At 40.4% G+C, this 24,246-nt stretch overlaps 1 protein-coding gene across 1 annotated transcript in view; it reads right to left on the bottom strand.

Annotated features, from left to right (window-relative positions):
• Positions 1 to 283: 283 nt before the first annotated feature.
• The window catches only part of NETO1 (neuropilin and tolloid like 1), a 166,844-nt gene continuing 142,881 nt past the window's right edge, over positions 284 to 24,246 (bottom strand). The window contains exon 11 of the mRNA XM_051851106.3: positions 284 to 662. The gene's annotated coding sequence lies outside the window, so the exon portion shown is untranslated. The remainder of the gene's footprint in view (positions 663 to 24,246) is intronic.

Below are 24,246 nucleotides of genomic sequence, written 5' to 3'. Positions count from 1 at the left end.
GTCCCAACTGCCACCTTCAGGTTTAACATTTAAATGAGAAATTTCATTTTGATTGAAATTAGAATTCTCCATGATGTTGAAACAACACAATCCTGAAAATGGTTGACAACAATGTGATATTTAAGTAGCAAATGATTAATAGCAGCTCAATTCTGTAAAACATCTTCATGAATTTGACTTAACTCTGAATTAATATAAGATAAGGCAGTAGCGGTGGCATTAGCAGTTTTTTCTAAAGTGCATGCAAGCTCCTCCAAGAAGATGGGCGAGAGCAAGTCCATAAACAGGAGAACACAGGGCTTCCTACTGGTATCCTGACCTCAGGAGTGACAGTCGTTAAACAATGAGAGCCAACAGGGAGGGGAAAACATAACAGAATGATTAACAAGATCAGAGTAGAGTGTACATAAGTTGAGCGGAAATAGCAGTAAGTCAAGTGTCAGGAGTCCTGTAATGTGTTCCCACGCCAGGCATTGCTGTGCAGAAGCAACCAGCGACTTCACATCTCTCCAAGCGGCTGGTGGTCCATTCACCTTGGAGTACTTGCCATGAAGTGGCTCTGTTTCCTGATTCTGGAAAGGAGGAACTGGATCCTGTAACTGCTGGTGCCAACTCATGGTGTCCTGCTGGTTGGGGATAGAGGGCTGGAATCCACAAAGGAACTGTAAAGTGATGAAACAGAAACACACCCTCTCACCAATCTTATGAGTGATTTAGGGACCCTCCAATTAGGTGCACAGGTAAGAAATCTTACATGATAGTTAGTGCTATACTCATTTGCCAAAGTAAAACTAATGTAAATGATTTATACCATCCTCCTTCCTCCAAATGGGCTTTTATAAATATATGTCTGGGCCTGATTTGTTTAAAAAAATGAACACAATGACATAGTGAGTAGAGTTTCCTTTAAGTGGGTTGCCCAAATGGAACTGTTACTGGAGAAGCAAAGGGTCCTTGTCTTTGCCCAAGAAAGAATTCAGGCGTGAGACAGAGAGCAGTGGAAAGCAACATAGCAAGGTTTATTAGGGTAGGGACATCCGTAAGAACAGATGGGCACCTCTCCAAATAGGACCTGAGAGAGAGTGCACAGTTTACATTTAAGCTAGGGTTTTTAAGAGGATGGGTCTTGCCTTCCCTCCCCCTCTCCTTCTCCTCCTGAACAGAACAAAAGACTTGTTGGATGTAAATACAAAAAATTCCTTTCTGAGTTTTCCCCCTGAAGTTATCACACAGGGGAAGCCTGGCTGGCATGGCCCCGCCTTAGAGGAAGGATGGCTATCCAGTAGAAGGGGCAGGACCCCCTGGAAGGTTATCAGGATCCAGGCAGGGTGTTTGAAGTGCAGATACTGGGCTGCACCTGGAAGGTTATCTGGATGACTTGAGATGCAGATCTGGACCTAGATGTCAATTCCTTAGGCCTTTGTCACACACACATAAGCTCATTTCTGACTTCCTACCTAACAGAACCTGAATGGGTACCAGTAACAACATGTAACTAAGAGAAGGGTTTAGTAAAGGACAGTGAGTTACATACGTTTGCCAAAGCTCGTTGGCATGATGGTCTCTGGGACTGACAGCAGCAAAAGGAAAATAATGAGGGTTTTGAGCACATTGGGAACAATTAGAGATAAAAGCAGGAGCATGAGGAAGAGGAATTTTAAACTGTTTATGGAGAGATTCAGTTGATTGATGAAAAAATTCATGACTCTGAAGAGGATCAGTAAATAAGGCACCAAGATGTAAAGCTTCATCCACATGTCTGATGCCTTCTGAAAGAAAATCTGGTAAAGAGGTGTGACTGTGGATGAGCAGCACATAAAGGAAGTTCACATCGGCACAGCAGAGTGTGTAAGGTTAAAAAAAGGGCTAAGTAAATTAAGATCAATGGAAGTACTATGGGAAAACAGCGGCTGAGAAATTATTATTGCCTCGAATTTTTGTGTCACATGGAAGAATTTCCAAGCAGGTAAAGCAAAGAAAAAAGTGAGATTTAAAGGTTTAAAACAAAATTTATTAGAGTCAAAGAACTCCAGCCAGAGTAACATGGAGAGAAGTAAAACCCAAAGGATCACATGGCACTGTTTTTTGTTTTTTTTTTTTGTTTTTGTTTTTTTGTTTGTTTGTTTGTTTTTCTTTTTTTTTTTTTTTTTTTGACAGGCAGAGTTAGACAGTGAGAGAGAGAGAAAGAGACAGAGAGAAAGGTCTTCCTTTTCGGTTGGTTTACCCCCCAAGTGTCCGCTACCACTGGCGCTCTGCGCCAATCTGAAGCCAGGAGCCAGGTGCTTCCTCCTGGTCTTACATGGGGTGCAGGGTCCAAGCACCTGGGCCATCCTCCACTGCCTTCCCAGGCCACAGCAGAGAGCTGGACGGGAAGAGGAGCAACTGGGACAGAATCCAGTGCCCCAACCGGGACTAGAACCCGGGGTGCCGCACTTAGAGGTAGAGGATTAGCCTAGTGAGTCGAGACACTGGCAGCACTGGGGTTTTTAAGTACAATTTCAAAGGAAAAAAAATTGACAGATTGGCATTCAGTTATCTCGCAGGGACAAAACCCTTCAAAAGACCTGATTTATAATCCTTTTTCTTATCTGGCTTGCTCCAGATAAAACATGAGATACCTAATTTGTTTTCACAATAAATTGTGAGGTCAGGAGCATATAATCACCACTCTCTTGCTATTCTTATGGTAAATTTGGGAGATTCCAAACAGTGGTAAGGTGGACACTTCTGACCTTGCTAAGGATAACTTTTGGGAGAAAGCAAGTATTTTATACCCCAAATCCCACTGGGACCACCCTGACTGTCCATTAACCCCATCTGACTCCTCACAGTAGGACTAATTTGAGCATGTAGTAAATGAAACAATATATTAGCAACATACTGAGAATTGGCAATAAGATTAAATGGTTGATCTTAAAGCAATTGTAACAATTTAAACAGCCCTCAGCTCACTGCCTTGAGCCATATTTTTGTGACAAGGCATGCCTTTTTATGAAATGAGGATTTTGTTGATAAGTGATCACTCCTCTTGAAGGCCATCTGTAAAAACAGTAAAAGTAATAAGAGCTTGTGCCATGGGAATCTTTATAATGATAGAACAAAAGGAAAATGGCAATGCTGTAAAGAGTTAACCAAGGATCCTAAGGAAGATTACAAGAAAGATCTGCATAATCAATGAAGGCAATTTGATAAGTAAGTTGAAATTGTAACAGGTGTTTATGTTCCTGTTTAGAAAAAGACAGGTAAATATTAACCAAATCAAGTCCAATCAAGGTAAGAGATCCATGAGGTCCTTTGGCAATTTAATCTGCAACAACTGGTGAGTAAGGATAGATGTTATCAGAAGAGGTATGAGGTAAATAAAGCCATTCAACAATGTAAATAATTTCAGAAACCTTTGCAAGCAATACTTCAGCAGGGTTAATAAGAGTGGGGAGAACAGGTAGTTGTAAAGGGGCCTTAAGAGGAAGCCAATTAACAAAACTCTGCCACAAGGTCAGATTAATATCTTTTACAGATTGCTGAATTTGAGGAGCAATCTTAATGGTATCAGTTGGATGTGTTTTTATCCTTTAAGGCTTCAAATAGAGGTTCTAACTATTGTATAGTCAACCTAACATAAGGACGAGCCCAATTAAGGTGACCTAAATACTGCTGTCATTGTACCAAGGTTAAAGGCTGAAGCAAAGGCATTTGGGGAAGAGTGGGATAGATTTGGCAGTAACTTTTGATCTAATTGTGGTTGTTCTTGAACTAGGGGCTCTACCTCAAGTAATCTTTCTCTAGGAAGGGCCATTGTTTAACCCCTTCTTCCCAATTTATATCCCTTTGATTTATTATTCTTGCTTAATGGCTCTGGCTAAAACTTCTAGGTCTATACTGAATAGCAATGGTGAGAGTAGGCATCTTTGTCTGGTACCAGATCTCAGCAGGAATGCTTCCAACTTTTCCCCATTCAGTATGACGTTGGCCAATGGTTTGTCATAAATTGCCTTGATTGTGTTGAGGAATATTTCTTCTATACCCAATTTGCTTAGAGTTTTCATCATGAAAAGGTATTGTATTTTATCAAATGCTTTCTCTGCATCTATTGAGGTAATCATATGGATTTTGTTCTTCAGTTTGTTAATGTGATGTATCACATTGATTTGTGCATGTTGAATCATCTCTGAATACCAGGGATAAATCCCACTTGGTCTGGGTGGATGATCTTTTTTTTTTTTGACAGGCAGAGTGGACAGTGAGAGAGAGAGACAGAGAAAAAGGTCTTCCTTTTCCGTTGGTTCACCCCCAGTGGCTGCTGCGGCCAGCACACTATGGCCACTGCACCATGCTGATCCGAAGCCAGGAGCCAGGTGTTTCTCCTGGTCTCCCATGCGGGTGCAGGGCCCAAGCACTTGGGCCATCCTCCACTGCCCTCCTGGGCCACAGCAGAGAGCTGGACAGGAAGAGGAGTGACCGGGACAGAATCCGGCACCCCGACTGGGAATAGAACCCGGTGTGCTGGTGCCGCAGCCAGAGGATTAGCCTAGTGAGCCACAGCGTCAGCCTGGATGATCTTTCTAATGTTTTGTTGGATTCAATTGGCTAGAATTTTGATGAGGATTTTTGCATCTATGTTCATCAGGGAAACTGATCTATAATTTTCTTTCTCTGTTGCTTCTTTTTCAGATTTAGAAATTAAGGTGAATCATTTAAAGCAGGGATTAATAAAAAGGAAACAACACACCATGTGCTGGAAATAAAGAGGAAGCAGACCTGGTGAAATACTGTGTGTGAATTCAGATAAATGTGTGTGTTACTGCTGGGATTAGACCCTACATGGTGATTTTCATTTCTTCATGGGAGAAATTGTGCTGTCCTGAATCTGTGTAATGCTGGAGATACAATCAAAAGATGATCAAGTGACAGCAGCCAAGCTTTTAACCAGAATAATTTGGAGCAACATATCCCATATCAGTGAATTTGGAGTGTATCTATCTCTAATTCCTACTCAGCTTGGTATAGTGATTACCTACTTGACACTGCACTGTGTGTACTCCATGCATTAAGGATCCTACAGTGGAGAATGCTGACTGGCATGCCAAGAGCCACACAAATCCTTGTTTTTGAAACTGTTGTTATTCCTGTGGTGATGTTCATTAGATGACAATCAGTCATAATTAAAGCAACATACAATGAAGGAAATGTCTGTCAAGGCAGAGTTCTATGCCCACATGAACAATCTTTCAAAAAAGGTTTCAAGACATTTGCAGAAAAAATTGAAAATATATTTCCACACATGATCCTTACTGAAAGGATAAATACACTGCATTTTCAGGAATAAGCAACAAAAAAACTGAAAGTAGAAGAAAACTTTGGATCCAAGAAGAAAATAGTAGCAAAGGAATTGGCAAATACATTTGGGTTGATGGTCTCCAAAACCTCCTCAAGTTTGATGGATCATTGGAGGATGAATCAAAATCTGTTAAGTTCATGATGATGGCTGTTTAGATTAGAATCAGTCAAGGAAAAAGTACAGAGTAAGTGGTGTAAGCTTCAGATTGTCTGCTCCCATGAGCAGTTCTTAAGTGTTTTGGCAACAATGTGTTATAATCTGTCAGAAGTGCTCCCAGTTAAGGAAGGTGACCAAGTCTTGGCGTCCAGGTATTTTTCCATTGAGTGTCTGTCATGTATGAATGCGGTGCCCACATGACCAACATTCACTGCTCAGTCTTGAGGTCCCTCCTAAGTGTCAAACAGATACAATGTGGCCCAGAAACTCTGGCAGAGACAAGTATTTACCATAGGTCACATGGTTGGCATAGACCACAGGGGCCAAGGAACACAATGTGATCCAAAGTCTGATACAATGTGATGACAAAAGCAGGAAAATGTTCCAAGGGCTCAGAAGCTGTCTCCCAGGAACAAGTCCAAGACTGACTCTGTCTTTGGAATGTGCCTAGTTATAATAACTCAAACCTGCAATTTATTGCACTCATGAATAAATCAAAATAAACATTATGGGTAAAATTTTCAAATGAACAAAAAAACTGGTGCTTCAGAATAAAATGGTATGAAAATAGCATAAAAATCATATGAGAGAATGAATAAAGAGTTTGGCGAGGTAACGTGTATTAAAGTACAAAAGTTTAATGTAAAATTTCTTTGTAATCCTGAAAGGCATACAATTCAAAACACATAAAAATATGCATAAAGGCTTCTATTTGACATCATTGACTACTAAGAGAGCAAGAATCTTCCCACATGGTAGTGTCTATCTGCATTTAGCTTGCAGATTGATTCTTCCTTCTTTTAAAAGTAAAGTACATATTTATTTGAGAGAGAGAGAGAGAGAGAGGGAAAATTACTGTTCTTTGAGATTTGCCTAATAACTGGGGCTTGGCCAAGGTTAAAGCCAGGAGCTGAGAATTCAATCCAGGTCTTCCAGGGGTGGCAGGGACCCAACTGTATAAGCCTTCTAGTGTGCCTTCTAGGGTGCACATTAACAGGAAGCTGGAAGCAGGAGCCAGACTCAGGAATCAAACCCAGGTACCCCAATGTAGGATAAAGATGTCTTAACCACAAGACACTCCTTTCCTGATTCTTCTTTCTTAAAATACAACACACACTCCATATTATTAATCACATTTAATTTAATTGCTTTTAACATTATTGGGCAGCTCTTCCATATCGCTCATGATTTTTCTTTTAATTTTGCTTATAATTTACTAAGCAATAAGATTAAACACATGTTTACACAAGTCTCTTGGAGTTCAGTTTTAACTTCATTCCTTTAAGCAGTAGATATTCAGAAAATATGAACTTGGAATTCTGGTGGTTCGACCCTTTCATCATTATGCAATAACACTGCTTATTTCCAGAAATCATTCTTGCCTAAAAGCCCGCTTTATTTTTTATTGTTTTTGATAACACATCTTTTTATTTTATCTTTTTAATTGAGACAAATTTCATAGACATTAATACATGCGAATTTTAAATACAGAATTTTGAGGGGTTGATAAAATAACATACATGCTACCGAGATTATATTTAAAATCCCTAACATTTCTATCACCCCAGAAATTGTTCACCCCAGAAAACCACCATAGGGCATGCTTTAAAGTTTTGTCTCTTTCAAAATATCACTGTAATAAAGCCATGGTTTATGTACTCTTTGGAATCTGTCTTCTTTTGCTCAACATAATATTTTAAAAACCTGTCTGAGCTGTTTCATGTGTCATGAGTTCATGATTAAAATAACAATGTTCTGTTGAGTAAATATAGAAAGATTTGCTTATTCATGTTCTTGATGATAGAGATGTGCATTTCTTCAAGTTTGGACTGTTATGAAAAACAGAGCTGCTATAAAATTCAAATGCAAGTATTTTTGTTTTCAGTTCTCTTGGGTAAATGCCTAAAAGAGGAATTACTGGATCTTAAGTTTGGCATATGCTTAATATTTTATGAAACTGCCAAACTGTCTCCTTGCATTTCTGTGCCTCAATCTGCTATCATTTTTATTCTGCCTGAAAAATTCTCCCTATTATTTATTTTGTATGTGTCTGCTCCAATTTCCCAGCTTTCATTTTCTGACATCATCCTTATTTCACTGTTGTTTCTTGTTTTAATTTTATGTATTTTACACTTGATCTTAGCCAAAAGGCCAAGAAGTGATAATTTTTATGTATTTTATTTGAAAGGTGGGGCTGGGGGAGAGAGAGAGAATTTTCCATCTTCCATCTGCTCTTCATTCCCCAAATACCCATGGCTCCAGGGTTGTGCCAGCTGAAGCCCTGATCCTGGAACTCAATCTGAGTCTCCCACTTGGGTAATAGTTACCCAAGTACATGAACTATCACTGTTGCCTTGTTGGGTACACATTAGCAAGAAGCTGGATCAGAAGTGAAGTAGCCGGGGCTCATATGAACCACTCAGAGGTGGGATGCATGCATCTAAGAGGTGTCCTAACCACTGCATCAAACACCCCCCCCACCTTGATTTCTGATTAATATTTTCCCAAAATGGTAATGTTGTTTTATCCATTTGTTTATTGTTTGTCCTTTCTTTGTCATTCACAAATAAAATATACATTTAATTTAAGTTTTCTCCTTGGAAGGTAACACACATGTTTTACAAACTTTATTGGAAGATGGAATTAAAAAACTAAGTCCATTTTGGTTGGAAACATGTTGAGATTCATACATGTCATGAAGTCCACATAGGAACAGACTTCTAGCCTAGCAACTAAGATACCCATTTCCCAAGCCAACGTGCTTAGGTTCAACTCCCAGCTCCAGCCCCTGGCCTCAGATTTCTGCTAATCCAGAAGCTTGGAAGCACTAGTAATGCCTCAGTAGTTGAGTTCCTTCTTCGATATGGGAAAACGGAATAGAGCCATTCAGCTTTGGCCCGGCTAAGCCACAGCCCCTGTACGCACTGGGAGAATGAACCAGTGCTTGGGAGTGTGCTCATGTGCATTTTCTCTCTCTATTTATGTATACATATGTGTGTGTATGTATTATATATGTATGTATATATTAATATATATGTATGCATATATTAATACTTATCCATTTACATGAACAAGAAGTTCATTGAAAGTGAATATTATGAAGAAACTAGGCATGGATTTTGAATGTCTTTTCTGTCTTTGCATCTATGATTTTATTTTTTTCTATAGTTATCAGTACTTGCAATGATGTTCCAGATATAACTTTCATTGTATTTACCCTACCGTGTGTTCATGGCACTACTTGATTCTGTGGTTTCATTTCTTTGGTCAGTTTTGTAATAATTTAGGCCATTATCTCTTCATATTTTTTCTATTCTATTTTCTCTTCTCTATATTTGCTGTTTTCTTTTTTTCCCTCTTTCTTTTCAGTTTTTCTTCTTGCCTATATTCTACTGTATGGATTCTCTTTGTCATCATGTGATCTGTTAAATCTCACTGTTATTAACTTCAGTTATTAGAAGTTTTGTTTTAGAATTTCATTTATATTCTTGATGTATTTTTTTTAGTTTCAGTCTCCTCTTTTATCTGGTTTTCTAGTACATTAATTAAAGTGATTGGTGTTGTCCATGTCCATTCAGCTCAAATACCTGAATTGTGTGTGAGATGCTTTATTGTCCCATTTCCTTTGCTATGATTTGTTAGGGCCTATCTTCTGGTCTGCCTGACACATTTTTGTTACATCACAAATGTTGTTCATAAAAGCTGTAGAATTTCTATTTCTGATGTCTCTATTGTAAAAGGATTTCACCTTTATTTTGGTTGGAAGTTAGAGCTTGAGCTCTTCACCTTGATCCAAGACAGAGAAGAACTAATTTCAGACCACGTGAAAACCACTTCCACTTTGTCCACACTCAGGGCAAATCACTTCTGTCACTCAGCTGAGATTCTGAGCTGTCCAAGCAGGGCCTCGTCCTCGGTGTACTCTGAGGTTTGCTGCGCTTCGTCTTGGAACCTCATTGCTTCTGCTGTCTAGTGTGCAGTGCTGTTAGGAATGAATGATCCACAGGACAAAGGGGAAAATTGAGTATCAGGCATAGTTCTTGGCATTTTCCTTTTCACCAAGTCCTGGGGACTTTGTATCCTTGGGCTCCAGTGCTTTCTATATTCAGTTACTTAACAATTCTATTAACTCTGAGCAGTCATGGTCTCCTTAGCTTCTTGCTTTCAAATAAGTAGGAAATGGCAGATGTCAGAGTTTACTATGCTTTCCCCTTTTCTCAGGATTTTGTCTCTTCTACTTTTGCTTTCTATTGCTTACAAATAAATATGCTTTATATTTTATTCAGCTTCTATAGTTATTCTCAGATGGTTGGGTTAGAGAAACTACCTTGTTACAGCAGAATTCAAAAGTCTAAACAGCCTGGACTCACTAAATGTCAGTGTGGCCCTTGGTTTCCAATCTCCCACTTTCCTTGAAAGGATTTTCACATTGCCCACCACTGTTAATGTTAGTCCACTCTTCCCCATTGTCTGTTGCTCTGCAGCTTGCTTGAATATTCTAATGCTTCCTGTAGCTTCATTTGGATCAAACCACAATGGATGGACTATCAACAAAATATATTCCTCTTTGTTCCAAGTATCTTTGAAGTTTCCTTGGCTCTTCCTTTCTCAATCACTGTGTATATTAGTCCCCATCAATCTCCATCTCTGACATTCAGACATCTAAATTTGCCCATCTGACATCCAAGATTAATTCACCTTCCTTCAGATGAAGGGCACTCGGGTCTAAATATTTCTCTGGTGACAAATTAGCTTTGAGGAAACCCCATTTGCATCACAATAACTTCAACCTAATGTCCTGAATATTATCTCATCTCTTTGTTCTGCCAGACCATAGCAGCCTCTGGACAGGTGCAGACGCTTGCATTCCAGGAGGGGCCTGACACCATCAATCTCGTGTGGTGGCTCCTGGTTCTGCTCCTAGACAGTTGATGAACATGTCTGCCACAGGCTTGGTAATGCTGAATTTCAGTGACGGGTTTCCTTGACTTTGGCTCTCCATGGTGTTCAAATTGTTGAGAGGAGAAGCTGCCCCATGTGCAATAAATGTTGGTAGAGTTCTTGAACATATTACTACTCATCAAGGGTAAACTCCTTTAATCTTAATCTTAAAACATGTTTTTCCTAGTTATTCTAGTCATGATTCTCTGAATTTTCCTCAAAATGACTTTGTTTATTAATAATTGCTATGAATTACGTATGAGTAGACCCTTTGTGTCAATATATTCACCTGAACACATGACAGTGAGGTGGCCGGTGACTCATGCTTTTGTAAAAGTTCACCAAAGTAAGGTGAATATGTTAAGACATTTCTCCCATCTCTTTTGGGACCTAGGGACTGAAGCAGTTCCCAGGAACAAGAAGAGCAGAGAAAGATTTTCCTGGATAAATAATTAACTAACATCAGTAACAGCCATCACTGTATTTCTTCATGTAAAGACAACTAGGATCTTGGAGGTGACAGTAAAAGTATTTGGTTGTAGAAAATGCAGAATGAGATATGAGTAATGAAGTAAAAAAGTAAAACTTCGATATGAAAAATGACATTTAGATTCTATGTTTTAACTTCTGTTTTCTTCTACTTGAGTAATTAATATGTTTTTTTTTGGTAACTGTTTCAAGAAACAAATAGAATGGTGATAAATTCAAATAATACTTCTTTCCATCAGAAAGAAAAGCTGTGATTACTGTTTTAATTAATTTATGTTACTAAATATTTTATGCATTTATTATCTTTTTTCATAGATTTTCATTTTTACTTCATGGCTGCAACCCCTGTGTAGCCCCTCCCTAGCCCCTATGCTCCAGAGACCACCACGGTACCATGTAAGTGTGACCACAGCAATTGTTATCAATATTGTGTGTATAGAACATTTTTGAACTGTACATTTTGTCTGTTATCAAAAATAAATATTTAATTATTTGCATACATTCATAAATTGCTGTTGTGACATAATTGCTAGAACCAAAAAATAATCCATAGGTGAGTGACTAATTAATTACCATGAAGATCATACGCAGCATCAAATTCAGATGTATGATACCATTTAAAAATACTTTCATTTTAAGATTATTGCTGAGATCTTACTATCTGCTCAGTCTACTTTGGGAATGACTAGAAGTGAGAATGAAGCAGAATGCTGCCTCCTAACAAAAGGAAACTGTTTAAGAGGATGTAATGAAGGTCCTGCTATGTGGAAGAGAGAGAGTGCCAGCTGACCATGATCTTGGAATCACCTATTCAAAACTGCTGACCTTATGCATAAAAAACTGTGGGCTTGAAAAGTCAAAGGCTGTAACGAAGAGCTTTCCAGATAGCATAGACCAGAATTTCATTCTTCTATTTGCTAACTCGGTGCTATTCACTTGATGACCTACGTAGGCTAAGGAGTCAACTCTGCCCAGCAACATAACGTAGGTCTGAACGCATCTGCAAAACAGATTGCAGTCTGAAGACCACATTTTCTTCCATAATAATGAAACCCAAAAGGGAAAAACACCCACCCTTATTAACAAAATTCGAGGTCTCTTTTGCCACAGGTGATGGAGTTTAACGACTTCTTGAACCATGCTGGAGGTGAAGAATGGAGGAAGCCCAGAGCAAGCTTGTGTGCAGTCACTTTGTCGTAGTCATTATCAAATCCATTTGCACAGAGCCTTAGGTGTTAGTATTCACATGGCAGACAAAACACATCCCTTTGGCTTGTGGAGTCCTTTCCTGAAACCAGATGGGTTCTAATTAACGCAGTAGCTGTACACAAGTCCACGTTTTTATTCCTCAGTGGAAGCCTGAGATCCACTTGGGATTTAGTTAGTTAGTTTATTCCAGGAAACTACCACTTACATTAACTCTGTGGTATGACTAGGGAGAGAGTTTAGAGGGTTGTTTAAAGGCAGGGGAGGACGGCAAACTGAATTCTTTGTACTCCTAGACTCATCAAATTAATGTTTTTTTTAAAAGATGTATGCAATCCCAAATATCATTAGAGATTTCCAGCTTTTAGAGTGGTAACAGGATTTCACCCATTTTCTTGAAGAATAGAATTGCAATTTTGTTTTTTTTTCAACTTTTATTTAATAAATATAAATATCCAAAGTACAACTTTTGGATTATAGTGGCTTTTCCCCCCATAACCTCCCTCCCACCCACAACCATCCCATCTCGCACTCCCTCTCCCATCCCATTCTTCATCAAGATTCATTTTCAATTATCTTTATATACAGAAGATCAACTTAGTATATACTAAGTAAAGATTTCAACAGTTTCACCCACACAGATACACAGAGTACCCAGTTAAGTGTTCACCTGCCCAGTAAGCCTTGGCCATGTGAACAAGTGATGTGGGGATTATGGGAATGCCATTGTGGCCAAATAGAATCAAATTCAGCTCTCCAGTGACCTTTGCCTTCTCTTCTTCCTGCTTGAACTTTAGACACAGATCCTGAAGTGGACGTAAGTATTCTGATTTCACAAGGACAAGATCCCCATGGTGAGGACAGCAGAGCAGTGAAATGGGCAGAGCCTGAGACAGGATAGGGCCTGGGTCTCGGTGCACTGCTCTGGGCTTTCTATGGTCGGTAAGAACTCAAGTACCTGTTTGTTGAAAGCTCCACATTAGTATCCCAAGTCCTGTGGGTGTCTAGGGCTCTGCCAGAAATATCTTTGTCAGATTTATTTGAAAAAATTAGTCATATTTTATCAGTCAGCATTGCCTACATATGAAGATGTACATTGTCATGAAAGTGGAGGTGGAAAACACCCAGCATCTCACTTTTTCTTTGGAACTTCCAAACCCTCTCCCACAAAACACCTGTGAACATAGTAGACAGCTGAACAATCAGTTATCACAGGAAGCATTTCCTCTCACTGAGCTCCAAGACACGTTGTACAAGTTATAACAGACATCTTTAATTTTGCTGTGTTCTCCTACACCATGGAGACTTTCTGGAAAATTTCCCATGTGCAAAGTAGGGTCCCTCCCTAACTTCAGCATCTCTCCACCTTGCAGTCTCTCTTTCGTGTTCATACATAGTTGCTCTCACAAGGCTCAGACACAAATCCTTGTCTCTCTCAGGAGGAACAGCCTTACTCTTGGTGAAGCCACACCACACACATGAAGACTGGCTTTCTTCCACAGCTGCGTATAAAATATTATGTGTGTTTTTGTTTAATCTTACAGTCTTATTGCTGTTTAGCTAAAAGGAATGTTGGTACCAAGACATACGATTGTTTTCATTTTGTTGTAAGTGAAGAAGACATCTGCATATACAACTGATATGCATTTAAACCATACAGATTCTGTTTCATGGCCTTTGTAATTAAATTTCTGCTTCAAAGGACTGATGCATTCCTTAGATATGGCTTCTAAGATATCAACAAACCTCAGAAGATTTAGAAGAGTTCATAAAGTGTTACATAATGGTGAAAATCAGACAGCCTCAGCAGGCTGTTTGCTTGTTGTGGAACTACTTTCTGTCTCTGTATCTCACAAACTTTCTTTCCTGAACAGAAACAGTCACACAGAGATCATCATACAAGTAATGAGGCTGCGCACACAGGCTGAGACAACAAAGAAATGCACTAAAACTGTAGTTGTTAATTTTCAGTGGAGAAAGATGACAAATTTTAGTTTATAGATTCAGACTCAATTTTTTAACAAAAGTGTAACCTTTATTTGATAATGGTTTTATGTTTTTTCCTAAATGTTAGTTTTTTTTTTTTATGGTAAATCTTAGTGTCTATTAATGAAGGAAATGAGCTTCTTATTTTCAGGTAGTGATAATCGCATCATCACTGTTAGGGACTCCAGGGGCTCCTGAGAAGGAAAGGAAAAAATAAAGCAAACAAAATGGCGTGGCTCTCCAGGAGCCCTCAGGGACGGGAGAGGTACACACAACGTAGTCTTCAGATGTTGCATCTGCCAAACATTTGTGCTCACGGATCTGGTTGAGCACACCCCAGGTTTCTCTTTATGCAAAATGGGCTACTTTGCTGTCAGCTCCCTGATTAGCTCTGAGCTGCCACCTCATTAGCATGTGTACAAACCAGTCAGAAGCACTTCTCCATTCAGTACACTATCTAAGCCCCAGACAGAGACCTTCCTCAGAAGCCTTCTGAGGTCCCCTCCCAGCTTCTGGAGCTTTCGCTGTTGCTTGATAAACTCCCTTTGCCTGGCTCACTCTCCATTGTCTATGTGTCTCATTCTTTGTGGTTGCCAGACAAGAATGTGACAAAATAATCTGTCTGCAGATTTTAGGGGCTCATCGGGATTATTGGATTGTGATTAAAACAGACTAATTCCATCTTTCACTTTTTTCCTGGAGTCTCTATACTCTACTGTAGTTCTTTACCAGAGAAAGCCCTGGCACATGCAGTTTTGGAGGACCTGGTACTAAGTCCCTGAATCAGGGTTGTTGGCTCTGCCTACTCTGCAAGGGATAACCTTAAGGGCATTGGTTAGTCACCTTTCCCCTCTAAGGTTCCGCTCAATCAGAATCATGTGACTGCTGGACAGGCACCCCTTAGCACCAACCATTGGTTTACCTAAGACCTATTGGGAATCCCAGGCACAGGAGATGGAGGGTCAGGGATGACTGAAGGAGCAGGTGTCCTGATGCTTTACCCTCTCCCCTCCCCCCAATTCTGAATACCAGGAAGCCCACATGCTCACAATCCACAAGTTCAATGGAGGCCTTGAACAATATAAAAGCAGAGGAAGGAAACCGAGGTATAGCTTTCTCTCTCTCTCATTCCAGATGGGTAACAAGCCATCTTTAGTGCACATCGTGAAACTGTCGATTACTTTGATCCTCGGACCCTAAAGAAAATGCAACTTGTATTTCTCTGTGAAAACTGGAAGACAGGGAAACCTAGCCTCCTGGGGGAAGCAGTAATTACAGCACCATCTGACAGTTAGACTGTCCTTCCGTAACACCAGAAAATGGTCTGAGGTCTGCGATGTACAGACCTTCTTTGCCCTTAGAGACAACGATGATCTCTGCCTACATTGCAAAGTTGACCCAGCTCTTATGGCTATGATAACTGGCAAAGCTAGCACTGATCCAACAAAAACCACTCTCTCTCCCAGGAAGGGGACAAGTTCCTCCACTAGCTCCTCACCTTAGAGGCCATCCTGTCCACCATACCACAGATCTCCTTGGATGCCGAGATTCATCTAAAAGGAGCTCCACTGTTGGTTCTGCCTCTTTAGCAAGTTCCTAGTGAATTTAGAGCTCCCTGAGCCCAAGTTCCCTTTTCTTTGCAGTACTTGGGAGAGATGAAGGGGGACCCGGGGGATATTCTTAGATGACTCCAGTAGATACACTGAGGATTTCAAAGTTTGAGTAAACAGTGCAAACTGACCTGGAAAGATAAAACATTACTAAATCAGACGCTTACAGGAATGAAGAAAAGGGCAAATCTATAGGCCACTGAGATTTTGGGGGATGGTTTGTCTATGGCCTATAGCTCTTCCTTGGGTCAAGGAGCTCTGTATTCTATGGGTCAGCATGTGGTATCTCAGCAGGAATCCAGATGGGACCTAGAGGACTCCTTGGAGGACTGGAAGAGTAGACACTTCCAGGCATGCATTCCAGAAGAATTGAGGAGGACTAGAACAAAGCCCCCAAGCTACTCCAAACTGGTGAGGATTGATCAGGCCCGGGAGGATTACCCCCAGGCTTCCTAGAAGCACAGAGAAGAGCTTTGGTTGAAGATATCCCCTCATCCCCTGACTCTGTAGAGGGACAAAGCCATTAAAAGGATACAGTTATCACCAGTCAGCTCCAGTTATTAGGAGACAGCTCCAAAAGTTAGCCATAGTGGTCCTATGGATAATGCCTTGGATATAGATTATAGATTGTGCCTTGGATAATGGTGGAAGCTGCCACCTCAGTCATTTTTAATCAAGATGAGGAGGAGCCCAAGAGCGGGAGAGGGGAGGGAGTAAAAGGTGACCACGCCGGTGGCTGCTTCACAGTCATAGAGCTGGAGGTTCCCAGAAGTCTCCAGAATGCTGTGGATTCAGTCCAACAAGGCACTTCTATAGCAATGCCTTTGCATGAAGAGGAGTCCTCTGTGATCCTGTCCTGTCTAAGGAGGAGACCACTGGGGAGCAGACTGTCCTTGAAGATAGAAGTCTCTGGGTCCAGATCCTTCCCCACAAATGGCCCAACAGCACTGAAGGTCCCAGGACTTCCTTCTCTGACTGCCACCACTCAGAGCACTATGGCCATCCGGATCCCTGGGCAATCTTGATGGTTGGGGGAAGGGAATCAATCTCCTCACAGATACTGGAGCCACCTGTTCAGTCTCCTCTCCAATGCAGGCCTCTCCTCCTCTTTAGCACAACTGTGAGGGGCATCTCAGGGAAACCTTTGACCAGAAATTTCTCCGAACCCTTTAGCTGGGGTTGGGAGGGTCTTCTTGTTCTCCTCTTCCACCAGTACAAATATCCAACTGGCAGAGCTGACAGCTCTGACAAGGGCCCTTGAGCTGAGTAGGGATTAGAGGGTCAACATTCACACTTCCTCAAAATACACCTATTTAGTTGTTCATGCTCATGCAGCCATTTGGAAGGAGAGCCACTGTCTCACGGCCGATGGGTCTCCTCATTGGTGTCACCAGGAATTTACTAGGCAGCGGTTTTACACTGTAAGGGACAGGGGGAGGGGACAGTTGAGGTAGCTGAGGGAACTTGATTGGCCGAGCTTGCAGCCAACTTGGCTGCACAGAGGCCCCCTTCCTTGAGACAGTGGAAGCTCCTTTGACTTGGGAGGATTCCCTGTGAGAAGTGGGGCCCCAACATTTTCCTGATGAGATGGAGTGGCCTGTCTCCGACATACTCTCCAACCTTTAAGATGGCTGCAGTTTTGCAAAGACTCTTCACCACCCCTTCCACCTACGGGAGGATAAGACTTACCACTCAGGCCAAAAGGCAGTTTACAGGAAAGGATTTTATAAAACTGTCAGACAGGTGGTAAGTGCCTGCATGACCCACCTCAAGGGCAACACTCTTAGCTGGAGAACTTTCCCATTGGGATGCAGAGAACAGAAGGCTACCCTGGGGAGCACTGGCAGATAGATTTCACCCACGTGCCAAGGACTGGAAAAGTTTGATACCTTCTAGAATGGGGGACACCTTCACTGACCAGGTAGAGGCCTTTCCCTGCAGAACTGAAAATGCTTCTGAAATAGTTAATAAAACACACGACTGTCCTACCCAGTTCCAATAAACAATACAACAGCTCTCAGGAACCCAAACTCCACAGCTGGGAACTCCGTTGTTTGACCCAGGGTACTTCTCTCCCTCTCTACCTAGGCCAGGTGTGGAGAGGTCCCTACACAGTTCTTTCCACTCCCACCATCAACAAGGTGTTGGGCTGGACTCCTGGATTCACCATCCCAGAGTAAAAGCCTGGCCCTCTGTGCAGTTGGAGAACTCCATGTGAAGAGGCGACAGTGAAGAAGAGAAGGAAGACAGGGATTATTCCTGTGAGGCCACAAAAGGATTCGAGCCACTGTGCAAGACACAGCTGCATTTCAGGAGAAGGCCTACTCCACTTACCGATCAGTAGCTCTTCACTTCTCAAGTCTGCTCTCAGTCATGAGTCATTTCCTCGCAATTGCTTGCCTAATTACCAGGAATTAAGCTTCATATTGTGCCTCGTTGTTCACCTTGACTCTCACGCTCCTGTTTCTCTGACCTCACCCTGCAGTGCCACCTCTGATCAAATATCCTCCTGGAGACATGAGTGAAGCCATTACCTAGCTTCAGCGAATCGCTATGGCTTTCAACTTAACTGCTTGCTGGATTCGTAGGAAGAGCTGCCAGGGGACAGTGGTCCCTGTTAGCCTCAGAGACTGGCAAATGCCACCTTTTACCTCTGTCCTAATACAGTATATGTGGGCCCTCCCTAACAAGGCCACAGACAATCTCTTTTTAGGAGCCAAATCACTTACAAAACTTCTCCCCTTCCCATGACCTCTAACGCGCAGTGAAAATTGATTTGGGAAAACTGTAAATATCTATCAACCTAATTTTCTTAAATGCTTTGAAAAATCTTCTTATACCCCAGATGGCAGGGAAGCAGGAAGACTTAGCCAAAACCAAATCGATTCACCTTCTGAGTCTCCAGTTCCTCTGTGGAGGAATCTTGGCATTCTAGATCCAACTTAAGCTGTATTTAGACTCTCAAAAGTGTCATACATTCCTAAGGCCTATGGTCTCCACCCCTAAGAGAAAACCCGCCTTCTGTACCAAAAGCAGTGGCTCTTGTGGGGCAGGATGGGATCCTGTGACTTGTGAACATCACACCACCATAGCCAAAGGACTAATGATAGGATCCCAGAACTTCTTCCTAAAGTGCTACCCTAGGGCCACACACATTCTACCTCTAGAATAGTTGACATAGATTATTCCATTATCTGGCAAAAAATCTTGGGAACAGCTAATACTAAATCAGGTTCCAGCTGTCTTTAGTCCCTGAACAAGGACTCTTTTTGTCTGCAGAAATCAGGCCTACCTATCATGCCACTGTGCTGAAGAGGCCGATGTCCCTTAGCATTCATCATCACCCCTGTGGATTGTGCTCCTGGGGGCACCCCCTGCTATGAGTCCTCAAGAACTCTTCCCCTCAAATCTAGAGAGCAGTCATAGCACCTGTCTTGGTTCCTCTGCTGACAGGCCCAGCCAGCATCACAGGGTGGCTGTGGGGGGAACTTCAGCCCACCTCTCATTTCAGTTGACAAAAGGCTTAAAATAAACTATAGGAAGAATAAGAAATTTAAACCAACAGGTAGATTGCGACTCCTCTTTCAAACTCAAAGAGCCCTTGATCTCTTGAGAGCACAACCTGAAAGGACCAGTGCTGACCTTGCAAAGGAAGAATGTGGCTTTTCCATAAACAATACAGAGCAGGTACTCACACACCTGGGTGCAGGTGAAGATGTCACTGCCTGTGACTTCTCTGAATGGTGGTACTCCATGATGGCCCTTAATTCTTCTAGCCTGATTTATACCCCCTTGTTTAGAGTCAATCAAGCCTACATGGCCATACAGATAGAACCTCGCATGGAAATCTCCTTCTACCAGGGACACAGGCACAAACATGCAAGGACCTTTGTCCATCATCCCCCAGATGATGCCATTTCGAGCTTGAAGCAGCAGGAGCAATTCCTAATGGTGGTTAGGGTTACCTCTTCAGAGGGTGATTGATAAACATGATGTAGCCCTGCAGGAGTCCCGAGAGATGGGAGAGGTACCTGCAGCCAAACATCTTGCTCCTCACAGACCTGATAAACCACACTGCAAACTTCCTGTTACACAAAATTAGCTACTTTGCCATTGACATCCTGATTGGCTCACATCTTTTTACTCATTAGCACGTGTAAGTACCAATCAGAGGTACTTCTCATTTCAGTAACTCATATAAACCCTTTGGGTCCCCATCTCCGTACCTGGAACTTTCTCTTTTGCTTAATAAATTTCATGGCTTACTTTTTTTTTTTTTTTTTTTTTTTTTGGACAGGCAGAGTTAGACAGTGAGAGAGAGAGAGAAAGAGAGAGAGAAAGGTCTTCCTTTTTCCGTTGGTTCACCCCCCAAACGGCCGCTACAGCCAGCGCAGTGTGCCAATCCGAAGCCAGGAGCCAGGTGCTTCCTCCTGGTCTCCCCTGCAGGTGCAGGGCCCAAGCACCTGGGCCATCTTCCACTGCCTTCCCGGGCCACAGCAGAGAGCTAGATTGAAAGAAGAGCAAATCGGACAGAACTGGGGCCCCAACCGGGACTAGAACCCCGGGTGCAGGCGGAGGATTAGCTAAGTAAGCTTCTGTGCTGGCCTTATGGCTTACTCTTTATTATCTGTGTGGTGCATTCTTCATGATCATGAGACAAGAACCTGATGGGAAAAAAATCTGCCTGTAACAATACTGTGTGATGACTACTACTAAAATATACGAAGGCAAAGCTCACTCTCAAACAAACAAACAAAAAACTGTATGGTGCACATATCACAGACTGCACTACCACCAGTATTCAAACATACTGTGCCTTTAACATGAGTTGCTTCAAAGTCCTCCCTTTCCTTTCAAGTGACATTGACTGGATATGTAAAATAAGAGAAAACAAATGAAAAGAGGTGTTTACTAATGGAGTTTTGGATGCAGCTGAATGAAATTATCACCAGCGTAAAGAGATATCAAACAGAATAAAACTAGAAGATTTCTAATTTAGATTTTGGATCATTTGTAGCATGTGGGATGCATATCACTTGATGTTTCTGGGAAGCTTGAGTTTCACATTTTACAATCAGTGTCAAAATTCTGTTTAATATCCTAAATAGAGATGATAAATTTGTTTATTTTGTTCAGTTTCTTTAAATAATAAAGCATTCAAATAAATACACAAAAATAAATAGATATTTCTCATACTTGTTAACTTATTAACAGACATTAATTTCACCTTGAAGTTATTTTATAGTCCTCTGACTAGGAAACTTTTTTCCCTTTCATACTCAATTATTTAGCATGAGATATATAATTAGTCTCTATTTGAGGGGTACATATTACTTTAGGAAATAATTTTGGCTTTGAAAATTGTTCATAATATAAATAACACACATCTCTGTTGTAGTCATGTTGGAATTCTCATCATGTAGAATGTGTATTTTTCATTCTGGTAACAAACGCTGATGTTACATACAGAAAAAGTACTTAAATATTAAAAATGATTTATTATTTCATGACATTTTAAAAAGATATGCGTTATGGAACATGCCACATGGAAAAAAGATACCTCAACATTGTACAAACATTACCAACCACTCATGGAAGCAGATTCTTCATGAAAGTAACTTCATGAAGTATAAAGCCTCTATTGTAAGAAGCCATATTTTTAATTACATTGATAAAGATTCACTTACCTCTTTTAAATGATTAGGTAAAAGACTTTCTATTCTATGCTTTACAGATAAACATATTTTAAAGAGGGGTAAAATGTAATTTTATGTTTTATTATTTAAATATAAAAATTACATAATTGTTTAAATGTTGTTCTAATAGGTAATGTTGACTAGGTGCTTACTTTTTGCCAGAGAATGTGTTCAACAAGTTACAGGCATTATTTTCTTTGTGTTCTCAATAAACTCTGTGAAGTAAGTATTATTATCTAGCTCATTTTAAAGATAAGGTTTCTGAGTCTTAGACTGAGAAACTTGCCCCAAGTTTACTCAGCCAGGAATAAATCAACAGCTGTTTAACTACAAAGCTGCTATTTTTAACAACTTTGATGTTCCCTCCAATTACCTATCAATGAGTGCTTCTTTATTTTTTGTGAAAACAAGACTTTTATCTCTAATATTCTTCTGACTGCTTTTTAAAATGATTTCTGAAATTTTGATGGTAATTTGAGGACATTTTAAAGTACTTTTCCTTAAGAACTTTTTAGTGAAATAATAACAGGAAACTTCCATAATTTGTAGAAAAAAAAGGGGACATCCAAGTACAGGAAACACATAGAAGTCTTAATAGATAGGACCAGAAAAGATCTTCACCAGGACACATTTTAATCAAACTCACCACAGTAAAATATAAAGAAAAGATTCTAAAATGTGCACACTAGAAACACCAGATTACTTTCAGAGGATTTCCAGTTAGACTTACAGTGGACTTCTCATCAGAAACCATACAGGCTAGGAGTGAATGGTGAGATATATTCCAAGTCTTAAGAGAAAAAAAAAAACTGTCAACACAGAATACTATACCCTGAAAAGCTCTTATTTATGAACGAAGGTGAAATAAAGACCTTCCATAACAATCTGAAGTTGAAAGAATTTGTCACCACCCATCCAGCCCTACAAAAGATGCTTAAGGATGTGCTGCACACAGAAACATAGAAACATAGTCATCATGATAAAGAAAGTAAAGGAAGAAAATCTCTCAGTAGAAGTTAAAAAGAAATTCAAAGTAAAAAATAGGAATATTTTTGGAAAAATGGCAGGGCAAAGTCATTACTTATCAATAGTCTTCTTGAATGTAAATGGTCTCAACTCTCCAGTTAAAAGACACAGACTGGCTGAATGGATTAAAAAACAAAACCCATCTATTTGCTGCCAAAAAAAACACATCTCACCAAAAAAGTTGCACACAGACTGAAAGTGAAAGGATGGAAAAAGATATTCCTTGCCAACAGAAACCAAAACAGAGCTGGTGTTGCCTATATATTATCAGACAAAACAGACTTTAAGACAAAAAGTATTAAAAGAGACAAAGAAGGTCACTATAAAATGATTAAGGGATCAATTCAACAGGAAGATGTAACTATTATAAACATATGCACCTAATTACAGGGCACTTGGCTACTTAAAGAAATGTTAAAGTATCTAAAGGGAGACATGGACCCAAATACATTAGTAATGGGGGACTTCAATACCCCACTTTTAGCAATGAACAGATCAACCAGACAGAAAATTGGCAAGGAAACAGCAGTTAATTAACACTATAGACCAAATGGACCTAACAGATAGCTACAGAACTTTTTATCCTATAGTTGCAAATACACATTCTTCTCACTAGTGAATGGAAATTTCTCTAGGATTGAGCACATACTAGCCCATAAAGCAAGTCTCAGCAAATTCAAAAAAATCAAAATCAAACCATGCAACTTCTTGAACACAATAAAATGAAGCTAGAAATCAGCAACTCAGGAATCTGTAGAGCATATGCAAGCACATGGAGACTGAACAACATGCTCCTGAATGAACTGTGGGCCACAGAAGAAATCAAAAGAGAAATAAAAAAAATTCTGGAAACAAATGAAGATGACAATACAACATATCAAAACATTTGGGATACAGCAAAAGTAGTGTTAAGAGGAAAGTTTATAGCAATTGGTGCCTACATCAAGAAATTGGAAAGTTACCAAATAAATGAGCTATCAATGCATGTCAAGAATCTAGAAAAACAATAGCAAATCAAATCCAAAACTAGTACAAGAAAAGACATAATTAAAATTAGAGAAGAAATCAACAAAATTGAATTCAAAAAACCAATACAAAAGATCAGCAAAATGAAGAGCTGGTTTTTTTTGAAAAAAAAAAAAAATGACATACCTTTGGCCCAACTAACCAAGAAAAGGAGAGAGAAGACCCAAATCAATAAAATTAGAGGCAAACAAGGAAATGTAACAACAGACATCACAGAAATAAAAAAGAATCATCAGAAATTACTACAGAGAGCTGTAGGCCAACAAACTGGGAAACCTAACCAAAACAGAAAGATTCCTAGACACATCCAACCTGCCTAAATTGAGCCATAAAGACATAGAAAACCTAAACAGACCCATAATGAGATGGAAAGTGAATCAGTAATAAAGGCCCTCACAACAAAGAAAAGCCCAGCACCAAATGGCTTCACTGCTGAATTCTACCAGATATTTAAAGAACTACGTCCAATTCTTCTCAATATATTCAAAACCATTGAAAAGAAAGAATCCTCCCAAATTATTTATTTTTTATATTTATATTTTTTATTTTTTTGACAGGCAGAGTGGACAGTGAGAGAGAGAGAGACCGAGAGAAAGGTCTTCCTTTGCCATTGGTTCACCCTCCAATGGCCGCCATGGCTGGCACACTGCAGCCGGTGCACCACGCTGATCCGATGGCAGGAACCAGGTACTTATCCTGGTCTCCCATAGGGTGCAGGGCCCAAGCACTTGGGCCATCCTCCACTGCACTCCCTGGCCACAGCAGAGAGCTG

Source organism: Oryctolagus cuniculus, chromosome 10 (assembly GCF_051225735.1).
Source record: "Oryctolagus cuniculus isolate XC-2025 breed Fujian yellow rabbit chromosome 10, ASM5122573v1, whole genome shotgun sequence".
Lineage (NCBI taxonomy): Eukaryota > Metazoa > Chordata > Mammalia > Lagomorpha > Leporidae > Oryctolagus > Oryctolagus cuniculus.
The sequence above is the reverse complement of the archived record's forward strand: the minus strand, read 5'-3'. Positions and strand labels throughout refer to the sequence as shown.